The sequence below is a fragment of the Nannospalax galili genome, unplaced genomic scaffold, assembly GCF_000622305.1.
Source record: "Nannospalax galili isolate Female #2095 unplaced genomic scaffold, S.galili_v1.0 scaffold179, whole genome shotgun sequence".
In the NCBI taxonomy this organism is placed as follows: Eukaryota; Metazoa; Chordata; class Mammalia; order Rodentia; family Spalacidae; genus Nannospalax; species Nannospalax galili.
The window spans coordinates 1,658,506-1,672,737 of NW_008342627.1; positions in this window are offsets into that span (position 1 = coordinate 1,658,506).

Genomic DNA, 14,232 nt, shown 5'->3' on the forward strand with positions numbered 1-14,232 from the left:
CCCTCCCTCCTTCTCCCCTACAAATAAATAATGTAAAAACTTATTTAAAGAGATGGAGACGCAAGTATATGGAATGTTACCCAGGGGTTACAGCTGAATTATATGTTCAGCTGTTAAATTCTACTTATTTTTAAAATGCTGTTCTTTATTCCTTAAAGGACCTGGGGGGTCACTGGTGGTGAAAGTGCACTGGATGTAGACTTGAAATTTGACCTCAGGTCAAATAAATAATGTAAAAACTTATTTAAAGAGATGGAGACGCAAGTATATGGAATGTTACCCAGGGGTTACAGCTGAATTATATGTTCAGCTGTTAAATTCTACTTATTTTTAAAATGCTGTTCTTTATTCCTTAAAGGACCTGGGGGGTCACTGGTGGTGAAAGTGCACTGGATGTAGACTTGAAATTTGACCTCAGGTCTGCAGCGAGTTGAATTCCCAGAACTTCAGGGTCCTTTCTGAATGCTGCTATGCAGTGTGATGTCCCCTGAGACGGTGGCAGCAATGTGCTGGTACACATGCCCACTGCCTCCCTCCGGCACCAGAGCACCTTGTAGAGCAGCTGTTCCCTCCCCTACTGCCTGTTACGTGCAGATGTATGGTCTAACCTTGGAATATTATTCTGCTTGCTCCTAGTCTTTTTACTTTTAAAACCTTTTTATTTATTTGTTTGTTGTGTATGAGCGTTATACCTACATGTCTGTAAGTGCACCCATATCATGCAATGCCCATGGAGGCCAGAAGAGGGTGTCAGATCCCTTGGAATTGGAGTTAAGGACAGTTGTTAGCTGCTACATGGTTGCTGGAATTTGAACCTAGGTCTTCTGGAAGAGCAGCCAGTACTCTCAATGCTGAGCCATCTCTCCAGTCCTGCCTAGCCTCTAATGTAGTTAGTGTTCATGTGGTAAAGGCTAAGTGGCTGCAATATGTTGCTTTTATTTCTAGCACTCTTTATTTCTGTTCATTTTTAAAAAATTCATACATACCATATCTCTTTCTCCATATGCTGTCAACCCCCTGACTAAGATAAAAACTCCATTAAATCCATAAATTGATGTCACTGTCCCCAACCAGGCGATGCCGCTTCCACTCAGGTGCTTCCGACTGTCCCAGGATGTCTGCCTCTGTTCTCTCCCGCTTTGTCACTTCTACTCTTCGGTACTTTCTGGTTGGTAATGAATGCAGTATTTTCACTGATAAATCAGTATCAAATTTTCTTTAAATGGTTCAGACTCTTATCAGTTGAAATATCACTGTAACTAGCAGAGTTGTCATTTTTTTCTTCAACGCTGAGGATCAAACCCAGGTCCTCACATATGCCAGGCTGGCATTCTCCCTCTGGGTATAGTTTATATCATGCAAATTGCAAAGTAAATAGGCAAAATCAATAGCTTTTTGTGCCTGTAAAAACCACTTAGAAAATGTAATTGGAAAATACTGCATTCATTACCAGTCAGGAAGTACCAAAGAGAACAAGTGACAAAGCGGGAACAGGACAGAGGCAGACATTCAGAGACACACAGAAGCACCTGAGTGGAAGCGGCATTGCCTGGACGGGGACAGTGAGATCACTTCATGGATTTGATGGGGTTTTGATATCTTAGGGGGTTGACAGCATATGGAGAAATGGATAATTAGATATAGTCACTAGAATGTTAAAGCTCAGCAGTCATAAGTTGACAGAATTGGAAGGTGCTGGGACAGCTGAGGAAGGGAGAGGAGGCTAGGTGTGATGGTGCACGCCTTGGCAGAGCTCTGTGAATTTGAAGCCAGCCTGGTCTACATAGTGAGTTCCAGGATACCCAGGGCTACCTAGTGAGACCTTGTCTCAAAAATGCAAACAAAAAAGAGTAGATTCAGGAAAATAAGATTTTGCTTCTTGTTATACAGCCTATAAATTCTTAATGCCGAGACACTTCTCCATCCTTAAGTTATTATCAACTGTAGTCTGTGTATTTAGATTAGCTACCTAAAAATGAACAATTTCTTTCCTCTCCAAATTTCCACAAGAAAGTTTGAAGCCTACTGTTAATAATACTGATAATATACATGGCAAACCAAAATTAACCTCTTTTACATACAGAGTTTTAATAGATAAATTATAAAATGGGTACAAGTAGAAGACAAAGGATATAAATAGATAAATTGTGAAAAGGAAATAAAAGTATCAAAAAGTCTATTACACATGTTCAAGGAGCCCATAGGAAAGTAGAGAAGAAACAGGTAAAAGGCCGCGAGAACTGATGGAAAAACGTGCTAAAATATATACCAGTGATTGCATTAAATGATCTAAATATGACAATTTAAAGACAAGGATTGGTGTAGATTAAAAATGATGACCAAGCCATGTCTGGATTCCATTTTGAATTTGTGTGTGCTCTGACATGTGATCCGTAACTGATTTGTTACAGCGTTCTGGAGTTGTCCTTTCAGCAGTTCAGGTAAAGCAGGGAAACCTTACTCCTTTCTGTTCTGTTTGCCCTCATGTCCCCACTTATTATAAAATTGTCTTAACTGTGTCCTCCCCATGCATTTAGAACCTTGTCTGTTGTAGTCTTCAGTCAGGAGGGAAACAGGAAAAGCCAATTTGATTTGTGTACACATTGGGATTTTTTTTTCTGTTGTAAACACAACTCTAAAACAATACTACTAATCAGTATTTTCGTAAATATTCTTTTAGGGTATCTGAACCAATCTGGCTCTTGAACTCATTTCTTTGGAAATTTCTCTGCCTGGACCAGGGACGTGTGAAGACTGCTGTGGACGCTTGCTCACGGGGATGCCTGATCTACTGGCATTTCAGATAGAGGCTGGGATGCTGCCGATACAAGCCGTGCTGTGCTTGTTCATGGTGAGGGAATCTGGCCCTGCTGCCTGCTCTGGGCTCAGCCCTAGGAGCCCAGGGTTCCCATTTCTCACTCCATTGCTCTGTAGTCCATGTCCCTTCCCACCTGGCCTCACTGTGTCCTTCCCACCCGACCTCACTGTGTCCTTCCCACCTGGCCTCACTGTGTCCTTCCCACCCGACCTCACTGTGTCCTTCCCACCTGGCCTCACTCTGTCCTTCCCACCTGACCTCACTGTGTCCTTCCCACCCGCTCACTCTGTCCTTCCCACCTGACCTCACTGTGTCCTTCCCACCTGGCCTCACTGTGTCCTTCCCACCTGGCCTCACTCTGTCCTTCCCACCTGACCTCACTGTGTCCTTCCCACCTGGCCTCACTGTGTCCTTCCCACCTGGCCTCACTCTGTCCTTCCCACCTGACCTCACTGTGTCCTTCCCACCTGGCCTCACTGTGTCCTTCCCACCTGGCCTCACTCTGTCCTTCCCACCTGACCTCACTGTGTCCTTCCCACCTGGCCTCACTGTGTCCTTCCCACCTGGCCTCACTCTGTCCTTCCCACCTGACCTCACTGTGTCCTTCCCACCTGGCCTCACTGTGTCCTTCCCACCTGGCCTCACTCTGTCCTTCCCACCTGACCTCACTGTGTCCTTCCCACCTGGCCTCACTGTGTCCTTCCCACCTGGCCTCACTCTGTCCTTCCCACCTGACCTCACTGTGTCCTTCCCACCTGGCCTCACTGTGTCCTTCCCACCTGGCCTCACTCTGTCCTTCCCACCTGACCTCACTGTGTCCTTCCCACCTGGCCTCACTGTGTCCTTCCCACCTGGCCTCACTCTGTCCTTCCCACCTGACCTCACTGTGTCCTTCCCACCTGGCCTCACTGTGTCCTTCCCACCTGGCCTCACTCTGTCCTTCCCACCTGACCTCACTGTGTCCTTCCCACCTGGCCTCACTGTGTCCTTCCCACCTGGCCTCACTCTGTCCTTCCCACCTGACCTCACTGTGTCCTTCCCACCTGGCCTCACTGTGTCCTTCCCACCTGGCCTCACTCTGTCCTTCCCACCTGACCTCACTGTGTCCTTCCCACCTGGCCTCACTGTGTCCTTCCCACCTGGCCTCACTCTGTCCTTCCCACCTGACCTCACTGTGTCCTTCCCACCTGGCCTCACTGTGTCCTTCCCACCTGGCCTCACTCTGTCCTTCCCACCTGACCTCACTGTGTCCTTCCCACCTGGCCTCACTGTGTCCTTCCCACCTGGCCTCACTCTGTCCTTCCCACCTGACCTCACTGTGTCCTTCCCACCTGGCCTCACTGTGTCCTTCCCACCTGGCCTCACTCTGTCCTTCCCACCTGACCTCACTGTGTCCTTCCCACCTGGCCTCACTGTGTCCTTCCCACCTGGCCTCACTCTGTCCTTCCCACCTGACCTCACTGTGTCCTTCCCACCTGGCCTCACTGTGTCCTTCCCACCTGGCCTCACTCTGTCCTTCCCACCTGACCTCACTGTGTCCTTCCCACCTGGCCTCACTGTGTCCTTCCCACCTGGCCTCACTCTGTCCTTCCCACCTGACCTCACTGTGTCCTTCCCACCTGGCCTCACTGTGTCCTTCCCACCTGGCCTCACTCTGTCCTTCCCACCTGACCTCACTGTGTCCTTCCCACCTGGCCTCACTGTGTCCTTCCCACCTGGCCTCACTCTGTCCTTCCCACCTGACCTCACTGTGTCCTTCCCACCTGGCCTCACTGTGTCCTTCCCACCTGGCCTCACTCTGTCCTTCCCACCTGACCTCACTGTGTCCTTCCCACCTGGCCTCACTGTGTCCTTCCCACCTGGCCTCACTCTGTCCTTCCCACCTGACCTCACTGTGTCCTTCCCACCTGGCCTCACTGTGTCCTTCCCACCTGGCCTCACTCTGTCCTTCCCACCTGACCTCACTGTGTCCTTCCCACCTGGCCTCACTGTGTCCTTCCCACCTGGCCTCACTCTGTCCTTCCCACCTGACCTCACTGTGTCCTTCCCACCTGGCCTCACTGTGTCCTTCCCACCTGGCCTCACTCTGTCCTTCCCACCTGACCTCACTGTGTCCTTCCCACCTGGCCTCACTGTGTCCTTCCCACCTGGCCTCACTCTGTCCTTCCCACCTGACCTCACTGTGTCCTTCCCACCTGGCCTCACTGTGTCCTTCCCACCTGGCCTCACTCTGTCCTTCCCACCTGACCTCACTGTGTCCTTCCCACCTGACACTCACTTTGTGTCTCTCCCTACTTGACCAAAACCTTTTCTGACCTTTGCTTTTTCCAGGAGAGGATGTAATCGTCCACAGAACCTGCTATATTGGAATTAATGAAGAATAAGGTCAGGGTGGTCTGAGGCCAAAAGGAATAAGTGGCAGGCTTGGGACTACAGCCCGGTGGTAGAGTGTTCATCTGGGATATGTGAGCAGAGGGTGGTGCCAGGTCTGGGTGAAGATGGTTTGTTCGCCAAACTGAAGAGTCACCACTGATAAAACCGAATACTCCCAGGCCGTAGGACTTTCCTGGGGCAGGACCAGAGTGGGCTCTACACAACTTCTTCCTTTATATTTCCTTCCGTCGCAGTTACAAGGCAAAGGCAACTTCGCAGTTCTGATTTGTGTCAGATATTAAACATACTTAGACCTCAAAGCTGACGTGCCTTTTAGTTATATTCACAAAGAACTGAGCTGACAACATCTACTTGATAGTTTGAAACAGCATTGAAATTTAGATTGAACGTTTGTCTTCCTGGGTTCCTTTCTACATGGAAAGAAATCAGGAATATACGTGTAGCTTAAACATGGATATTTCATAAGAAAGTATGATCCCATGGAACTGGTGAAAAGCATTAGCTTTAAGCTTATTTTATACCTAAAAACACTTGCTGCATCTAATTATTGAGCTATACATAGTTCATGTACCCCTAAACCTTACAGAATTTAATCATGAAATAATTGGTTTTTTGATGTTTTAAGATAGATCCTCATGTAACACAAGCTGTTTTGGAACTCTCTACATGGCTAAGTATGGCCTTGAACTCCTGATCCTCTTTCCTCTATCTTCTAAATGCTAGGGTTACAACCATTTGATACCACATGAAATAATTTTTTGCGGGGGCAGGGGACAGGGTCTCCCTGTAGTCCTGGAACTCATTATGTAGACCAGGCTGGCGTTGATCTCACAGAGATCCACCTGCCTCTGCCTCCCAAGTGCTGTGATCAAAGGTGTGTGCCATCATGTCTGGTGAAATAAAATTAAAAAAAAAATTATGTGTGCATATGTGTCTCTCTGTGTGTACCATGTGAGTGCAGGATCTGCAGAGGCCAAAAGAGGGCGTTGGATCCCCTGGAGCTGGAGTTGCTTATGGAGCTACCTGATGCGGGTACTGGGAACTGAACTTGAGTTCTCTGGAAGAACAGCAAGTGCTCTTAGCTGCCGAGCATCTCTCCAGCCCCGAAATCAATCTTCTAGTTGAGATGTTTCCATGTCAATCAAAGAAGTCATTATGAATGCTTCTCTTTTTTCCAGCTGTCAATCAAAACTCATTACAGGTGGAGCTTTGGAAGTAGGCTGGTGTGTCCAAGGAGAGAAAGCTCTGGGCTCACTGGATCCTGAATTAATAGGAGAGAATTTTAAGGTCCAGGGTTTGACAACACATTTAACGGTGGCACGAATGTGCTAGCGTAGTGTGTTAACCAGTTTTCCCTCACTGTGACATAATACCTGAGAGTCGCAGTCTTGGGGCGGAAAGGCTTTTTTTGGCTCAGGGTCTCCAGGGTCAGCTGCCTCCATTGCTGCTGGGCCTGTGCTGAGGTCCAGCCTTGTGGTGGAGGGTGCAGTGGGGCTGCAGAGATGGAGGAAGGCAGGAAGAGCTAGGGACAGGGTCAACCTTCAAAGTGATCTTCTCCCTCCAACCAGGCCCCCTGTCATGCCATCTCCTAATACCACCCTCAGGTTAGGACTCCACATGGCTTCACCACTGACAAAGGATGAACCTTCAGCATCCAGTGACTTTCCAGAAAAGTCCCACTTCTGAACTTCGCTGTTCTGGGAACCAGATCTACACGAACCATCAGAGGACACAGCTTGTCAACCATGGGTCTTTTCCCCACTTGCATCCGGAAGTGATGTGGCATTTCTAAACCATGTGACTGTTATACCTGAATAAAGAATTAGCCTGCCTCTACATTAGTTTGATGACCAAGAATGGACTCAAACTCTGAGCACCTGTTCTTTCAGATGTCTCGTAGAACTGGGCTCTAGAGATGCCTTTGCCCATGTTTTTATTCAAGCAGGTTTTCTAGCATCATCTGGGGAAGCAGAAGCCAGGACCCTCCCTTCTCAGAGAATCTTGCCCTTTGATCCCTAGTTCTAGAATATCTCACACACAATTTCAGACAGACTTCTCCAATTTTCTCATTGTTTGCAATAAGAATAGCCCTCTGCTTCCAGCCCTGGGATGTTAATTGAGCACACCCGAGTTCATTCACTATCTTGGGTGGAGAGCAGGGAGGGGTCCTCAGGGGTTAGGGTCAGGTGCTCAGTGAGCTTGTTTACATTATAAAGGGTAAACTTTTGGTTGCAGCTTTCGGTGAAAGTCTTTAGCCCAGATTATGTCCACATTGTAAATTCTACAAAGGGAGACATAAACATTCTGATGCAGGGGCAACCTAGATAGCCTGACAAAACTACAACTTGGGTTAGAGGATGTGTGGCCGGCAGTCTTCATCTTTCATAAGCTTTCCAGAAGATTCTTTTTTTATTATTTTTATTTTATGTATATGAGTGTATTGCCTGCATGTAGGTAAGTGCACCCATGTCCTGAAATGCCTGCAGAGGACAGAAGAGGCCATCACATCCCCTGGAACTGGAGTTAGGGACAGTTGTTAGCTGCTGTGTGGGTGTTGGGATTCAAACCCGGGTCTTCTGAAAGAACAACCAGTGTTCTTAACTGCTGGGCCATCTCTCCAGCCCTCTAGAAGATTATTAAGGCACAGTACACCTTGATACTAAAGCATAAATGCTTAGACGTTATAATCTAGAAGGCATGTCACCTACTGCAAATAGTTTTAGAAAAGGTGTGGAGAGCAACTCATAATTGTCTTGATTTTCTGTGTTTTGTTAAGGACATGTTACTGTTTCATAAAGTCTGCTTTCAGAAAATAGAGTTACTTGGAGGCAGATTTTGGATCAATATAAAAGGGAAAAAATTCCTTTAAATCAGGATTGGAGGGTAAGACTACCTTGATAGTGGCCTTTAAGACTTATTTTATTTATGTGTATGTATGTACAGGTGCCCATGGAGGCCAGACAGTGTTGGATCCCCTAGAGTTGGATGCCCACCTATGGGTGGTTGTGAGCCATGATGTAGGTTCTGGGAACTGAACTCTAGATCTTTGGAAGAACAACAAGCAATTTTAACTACTGAGCCACCTCTCTAGTTCCAATAGTGACCTTTAGATACTGTGAACTTTCAAAGAGTGCAAGACCTGTGTTCTAGTTTGTTCTCTATTGCTCTGATCAAATACTAACTTGGGAGGAAAGGGTTCATTTGACTTACAGCTCACAGCCCATCATCAAGGCAGGAAATCAGGGCTGGAACCCGGAAGTAGGAACTTCAGCAGAGACCATGGAGGAATGCTGCTTACTGGCTTGCTCCCCTGGCCCCTGCTCAACCTGCTTTCTTATACAACACAGCCCACCTGCCCAGGGGTGGCACCAGCCACAGTGGGCTGGGTCCTCCCACATCACTCAACAATCAAAAAAAAAAAAAAGCCTTACAGACATGGCCAGTCCGTGGAAGCAGCACCTCAATTTGACGTTCCCCCCTCTTCCCAGATGCATCAAGTTGACACCTGAAGCTCTCCAGCATAACCTGGGTGGAGGTGGAGCAAGGTGCGCATCTCTACAACATGGCCCGGAGTGTGAGTGTGCGCTGCGTAGTTCTGCCTTTCGAACGGTACATGGTCCAAGGATCTGCAAACGCTGCATCTCTTGTTAATCCCTGGTAACCAATGTCTTCGATATAGAGAGCCTTCTCGACCCAGTCTGTCTTCCCAAAGCCAAGTTTCAAAAGCTCCCAGGCGCCACAGCATGAGCTGCCTCACGGGGCCTTTCCGCTTTATGAAAGCGCCGTCAGGCAGAGAGCAGCTCAGGCAACGGAACTCTCAACTTTTCTATTTTGCAACCACCACACCTTTCACTCTTTCGGTTTTGAAAATGTTTGTAGTCATTTCTGTTATTTTGACTTTCTGAAACAGCTGTGGATTTGTTATATGGAGCAAATAACTGAACTCAGAATTACCCTTTGGCGCTTGACTGACAACCATAAACTTGGTGAAGCTCTATCACCCATTCTATGTCCACGAAGGTCACTAGTGAGTTGTGTTAGTAACGTTCTGTCACTGTGAAATAGCTGACAAATAGCTTGAAGGAGGAAAGGTTTCCATTGGTTCATAGTTTCAGAGGGATCTGTCAGTACCTTGCCCATGGACTTAGGCAGGATATTGTGATGGTGGGAACACAGGGAGGTCTCAACTCATGGTGGGACAGAATCCCAGAGAAGAGGGGTTACAGGAGGGGCCAGGGTAAGACAGAATCCCGAAGAACACACTCCCAGTGACCTGCTTCTTATAACTGGACCCCTCCTGGCTTTTCCTACCTTCCAATAGTACTGTAAATCCATTAGGAGATTAACCCATTGATCAGCACAGGCTTTATGGTCTGTTTCTGGAGATGCCCTCACAGATGTGTGTAGAGTTGTATTTACTAATCTTCTAGGCATTTATTAATCCAATCAAGTTGACAATCAAAATTAACCATCACAAATTCAGGGCTGGGGTGATATGTCTGCTGTTACAGTGAGAAATTTTTTTGACAGGGTCTCACTGTGTAGACCAGGCTGGCCTTGAACTCACTGGGATTAAAATCATGTACCACCATGCTCAGCGACAGTGAGCAGTTTTCCCTGGGTATAACATGACCTTGACCATCATGAGCAGAGATTGCCATAGTGACCTATGGGGAAACTTGATCCTGTTGTCAGGGCAATGAGATAGGCAAAAGAATGCAGTTCATTGGTTCTAGGCTAGACCTGTAGGAACCGTTCCTTTGGTCTGTTGGTACCCTATCTGCAGTGAATTGAACACTCCATGGCTCCCAGGAAAAGCCACACAACAGGTGATTAAGCTGTAAAGTTAAACTGAAGCTCTTAGAGGAGTTGGTTGGTAAGAAAAAGCTTTACTAGTATCAAATTACTGATTATCTTTGCTGCTTCTTTTTTGAATCAGGGTCTCATCATGTAGCCCAAGCTGGCCTCAAACTTGTGATCCTGTCTCTGCCTCCTGAGTGTTAGGATCATTGGGCATGTACGCCTAGCTTCTTCCCTCATTCTGAAATCTCTCTCTCTCTCTCTCTCTCTCTCTCTCTCTCTCTCTCTCCATGCTCTGTAGACCAGGCTGGCCTTGAACTTACTATCCTCTTGCTTCTACTCTCTGAGGGCTAGCATTATAGGATTATAGATGTTCTCTACCACAATGGATCTTACACATATCTGTTGCATACAGCAATTTTCTAAAAAATATTTCATTATTATTTTCTGTGTATGAGTGTATTGAGTGCACCCCTGTCATGCAATGCCTGCGGAGGTCAGAAGAGGATGTTGGATCCTCTGGAACTGGAGTTACAGACAGTTGTTAGCCACCATGTGGGTGCTGGGATTCGAAACTGGGTCCTCTGCAAGAGCAGCCAGTGCTTTTAACTGCTGAGCTCTCTCCAGCCCTGCATACATCAATTTTAAAGTCCCTGATGAGTCTGGAGGCTGCTAGGCATCCCCTCCTGATGGGCCATCATGACCAGGTCTAGGTGCCACCCAGCTTGTATGTGCCTCTGCCCTTTCCCTCCTCCACACCTGCCTGTGTGGGTGTGTGAGTGTGGCACACCTATGTGTGTGCTCTGCCTTCCATTGCTAGGGTTAGGAGCATCCACCACTGGTAGAATGGCCCCACTGCTACTTCCTTCCCTCCTGGAAGGACTGTTAGTTGAGACAGTCTGTTTCCCAAGACAGCCTTTCTCCTTGAGCAAATGGTCTCAAGAAGAGATGATACACCCTCTGTCTCTCAGGATAAACCAGAGCAAATGGTGCCAGGAGGAAGGGGCCATAGGGGACCATCAACATCTCAAGTGCCCCTGATCTGCACGTGGTCAGTCAGCCACAGCTCTATCCTATAGAAGCCCCAATGGCTCCTCCCCCCTGGGCAGTAGTGGCTTCCAGCACTTAGAAGGCTGCTGTCCCTCGCTGCTTCAGTAAACGCAGTCTTCTCTCTTATTGTTCCTGCATTCTGCACCCCAAAACATAATGATCACCAAGCCTGGCTTGTTCTAATGTGGGTTGTGGGGATCCAACTTGGGTCCTCATATTTATGTGGCAATCACTTTATTGGCTGAGTTATCTCCTTAGTCCTTGAACACTTGGAATGCTGACTTAAAGTGTTTTCCCTGCTTCCTCCATCCTCTTTCTATTCCCCAGAGGGTGAGGAGGGTGAGGACAGTGCTAATGGAAAAGACGTCGCATTAATCAGATCAGTTGACTGCAGCACATGATAGGTGTTCAAGATGCATTAAGGAGCAGCCCACATCCAACCAGCAGTGTTCCGAGCAGATGTAGGGTGTGACTCTGGATCCAGATGACCTGCATGTGTGTCTCAGAGTCCACTGTGCAGCTGGGGACCCTTGGCAGTTACTTCAGTCATGTTATTTGTAAATTGAGAACAAAATATCCCCTGCCTTTGTGCATGTGTGTATGTGTGTGTGTGGTGCATACATGTAAGTGCACAGGTGTGTGCTTGTGTGCAGGCAGAGGCCGCAGCAGAACATTTGAGTGTCTTCCTTCATCACTCTCTACTTTGTGACCTTGAGACAGGGTCTCTCCCTGAACTTGAAACTCACCCTTTCAGCTGGGCTGCCTGCCTCTGCTCCTAGTGCTGGGTTTACAGGCATATAGGCAGTATTCCTGGCTTTTTACATGGGTGCTGGGGATTTAAACTCAGGTCCTCATGCTTGCAGAGCCAGTGTTCTTACCCGCTGAGCGGTCTCCCCAGCCCTTTTTAAAGTTGCTGTGAAAATGAAATATATTAGTAACTGATAAGGCAAAACCAATGGAACAAAACTGAACAAAACCAACAGTGCTTAGTAGACTTAACAGGCTAAGTGCTGAGATGGTCTGTGATTCTATTTTACTCTAACAGCCACTTGTTAGTGAAACTGAGGTGGGTGTTACTGAACCTATCAGTTGAGGGATCTTGAGCTCCTGGGGCTGGGGATTGTGTCTAGCATTTAGTTGTGATCCAAGGTTTGATTTTCTACATTAAAGATACTTGTTTTGAAGGTGACTAAGAGATGGCTTAAAAGAAATGCAGTTAACTTTGATTTCTGTCAAGGTTATAGGTCTTGTGATGTAAGGTCAAATCCTTTTCTCTACTGGAATCAGATGAAAAGAGGTTGTAGGAGGTGCAGTCGTGGGGACCAAGCCACAGGAATAGAGTGGGATCAAAGCAACTGGGGGAACCAGGTGGATGTGAGGAAAAGAACCAGTCAACCCAATTTAAAATGGAATAATACCTCTTTTATTCTTGAGCGTTAGCACTGGTTTCTGTCCTAACGCGGCCTAATTTTTCCTTTTAATCCGCATTTCCTTCCTGCCCCGATGCAGCTCCAGGGAAACCAGTGCTCGGTACCTCAGCTTGTATCTGGACCAGCCCTTTTCTCGTTTCTCTGACTCATTTGTTAGACGTTAGAAGTCGCTCACCAGCGTTCTGCCAGCACAGGAGAGGAAGTTGGGGCGTCGGTCGCGTTGCTGGTGAAAACAGGCGCATCAGCCACTGGAAGCCTGCTCGAAGCTTGGGAGCAGCCAGGGGAGCTGGGCACATCCCTGTGCCTTTGGTGAGCGCGTCAGGTGCGGGCCCAGGGAAGTCAGTGCAGCAGCCCCAGTACTTGCATTTGCGTCTCAGCCAGGAGCAGGGAGTGGGTTACAGAGAGGAAGGGCTGCAGGTCTTTCCAAAGCTGGAGGTCAGCGGAATGCTCCCATGAAAGTCTGCAGTGCTCACAGTTTGCGGTGAAGTGCTTCGGAGGCTGGTGCTCAGGGCTGCCCTGCACTGACGGCCTGGGAACGCTAGAGGGCAGCTCACCATGCGGCGTGGAAAGCAGGACTTCCTCTCCAGCTTCCAGGGAGCTCCAAGTTCTGGTGGGGACCGGCTGAAACAAGCTTGGTCTTTGCTGGAGTGGAGCAGGATGGCCAGCTCAGGATGAGAGACCGAGGCTTTACCTCCCATTCCTCACCGCCTTTTGAATCTTGCTTGGTCTAAGGCTTATGTTGGCTCCAAACTGTGAGCACCCCCTGCTCACACAGCCTGCTTTACGTTTTATGAATTTGTGGGTAGTTTGATTTTCTAAGTGAACACTTTAAATGTGGAACAATATATTGTGTCTCTTTCCCAAGTTGTCATAAGTTTTTTCCCCAGTCAGCCTCTGGACTCAGTGTAGTATTTATTGAATGGCTAGAACTGGGTGCTGGATGTTGCTTGCGTGGTCCCTGCAGCGACCCCGTTTGAAACCTGAAGTCAGTCAGCTGTGGTGCCTCGTTTTCCAGGAGAGCACTGAGAAATCCAAACCGGTCACTTTTTAAGAACCGTTAAACTTCAGGAAAGAGAAAAAAAAAATCCTCGCTGGGGCTGGAGAGATGGCTCAGCGGTTAAGAGCACTGACCGCTCTTGCAGAGGACCCAGGTTCGATTCCCAGCACCGACATGGAGGCTACGAACAGTCGTTAACTCCAGTTCCAGGGGATTCGAAGCCCTCTTCTGACCTCCGCGGCACTGCACGACACGAGTGCACTTGCTTACATGCAGGCAGTACACTCATACACATAAAATAAAAATAATAAATAAATGATTTAAAAAAAATCCTTGCTTCCTGCTCCTGAAGGTGACCAGTTTCCCAGCAGTCCTGGGGGTCATCAAGGATGGCTGCAGTATATATACATCGCATGATAAGTAAAAAGGAAAACTTGCATGTTATAAAAAATGTGCACATTTTGAAGTGTGCAGTTTTAGTTGTTTTATCAAATCATCCAATATAATGTCTAGTGCTGCCCTGGGGGGGGGATCCTCTGAGGATATTATTAATGATTCTGGAGTATAAAATACAGCCACCTGTTAGGGTTCCAATAGCAGCCTCCTCCCCCTCCCCAACAGGGACCTACAAACTCTGCTGAGAAGCAGCCTGCCTTTCCTCTGACCTCCAAAGATAAGCAGAGTTCCTCTTATCTTAAGAGGAAAAGAAGACACTTCCACACCCTAATCCTACCTGCTTCCCC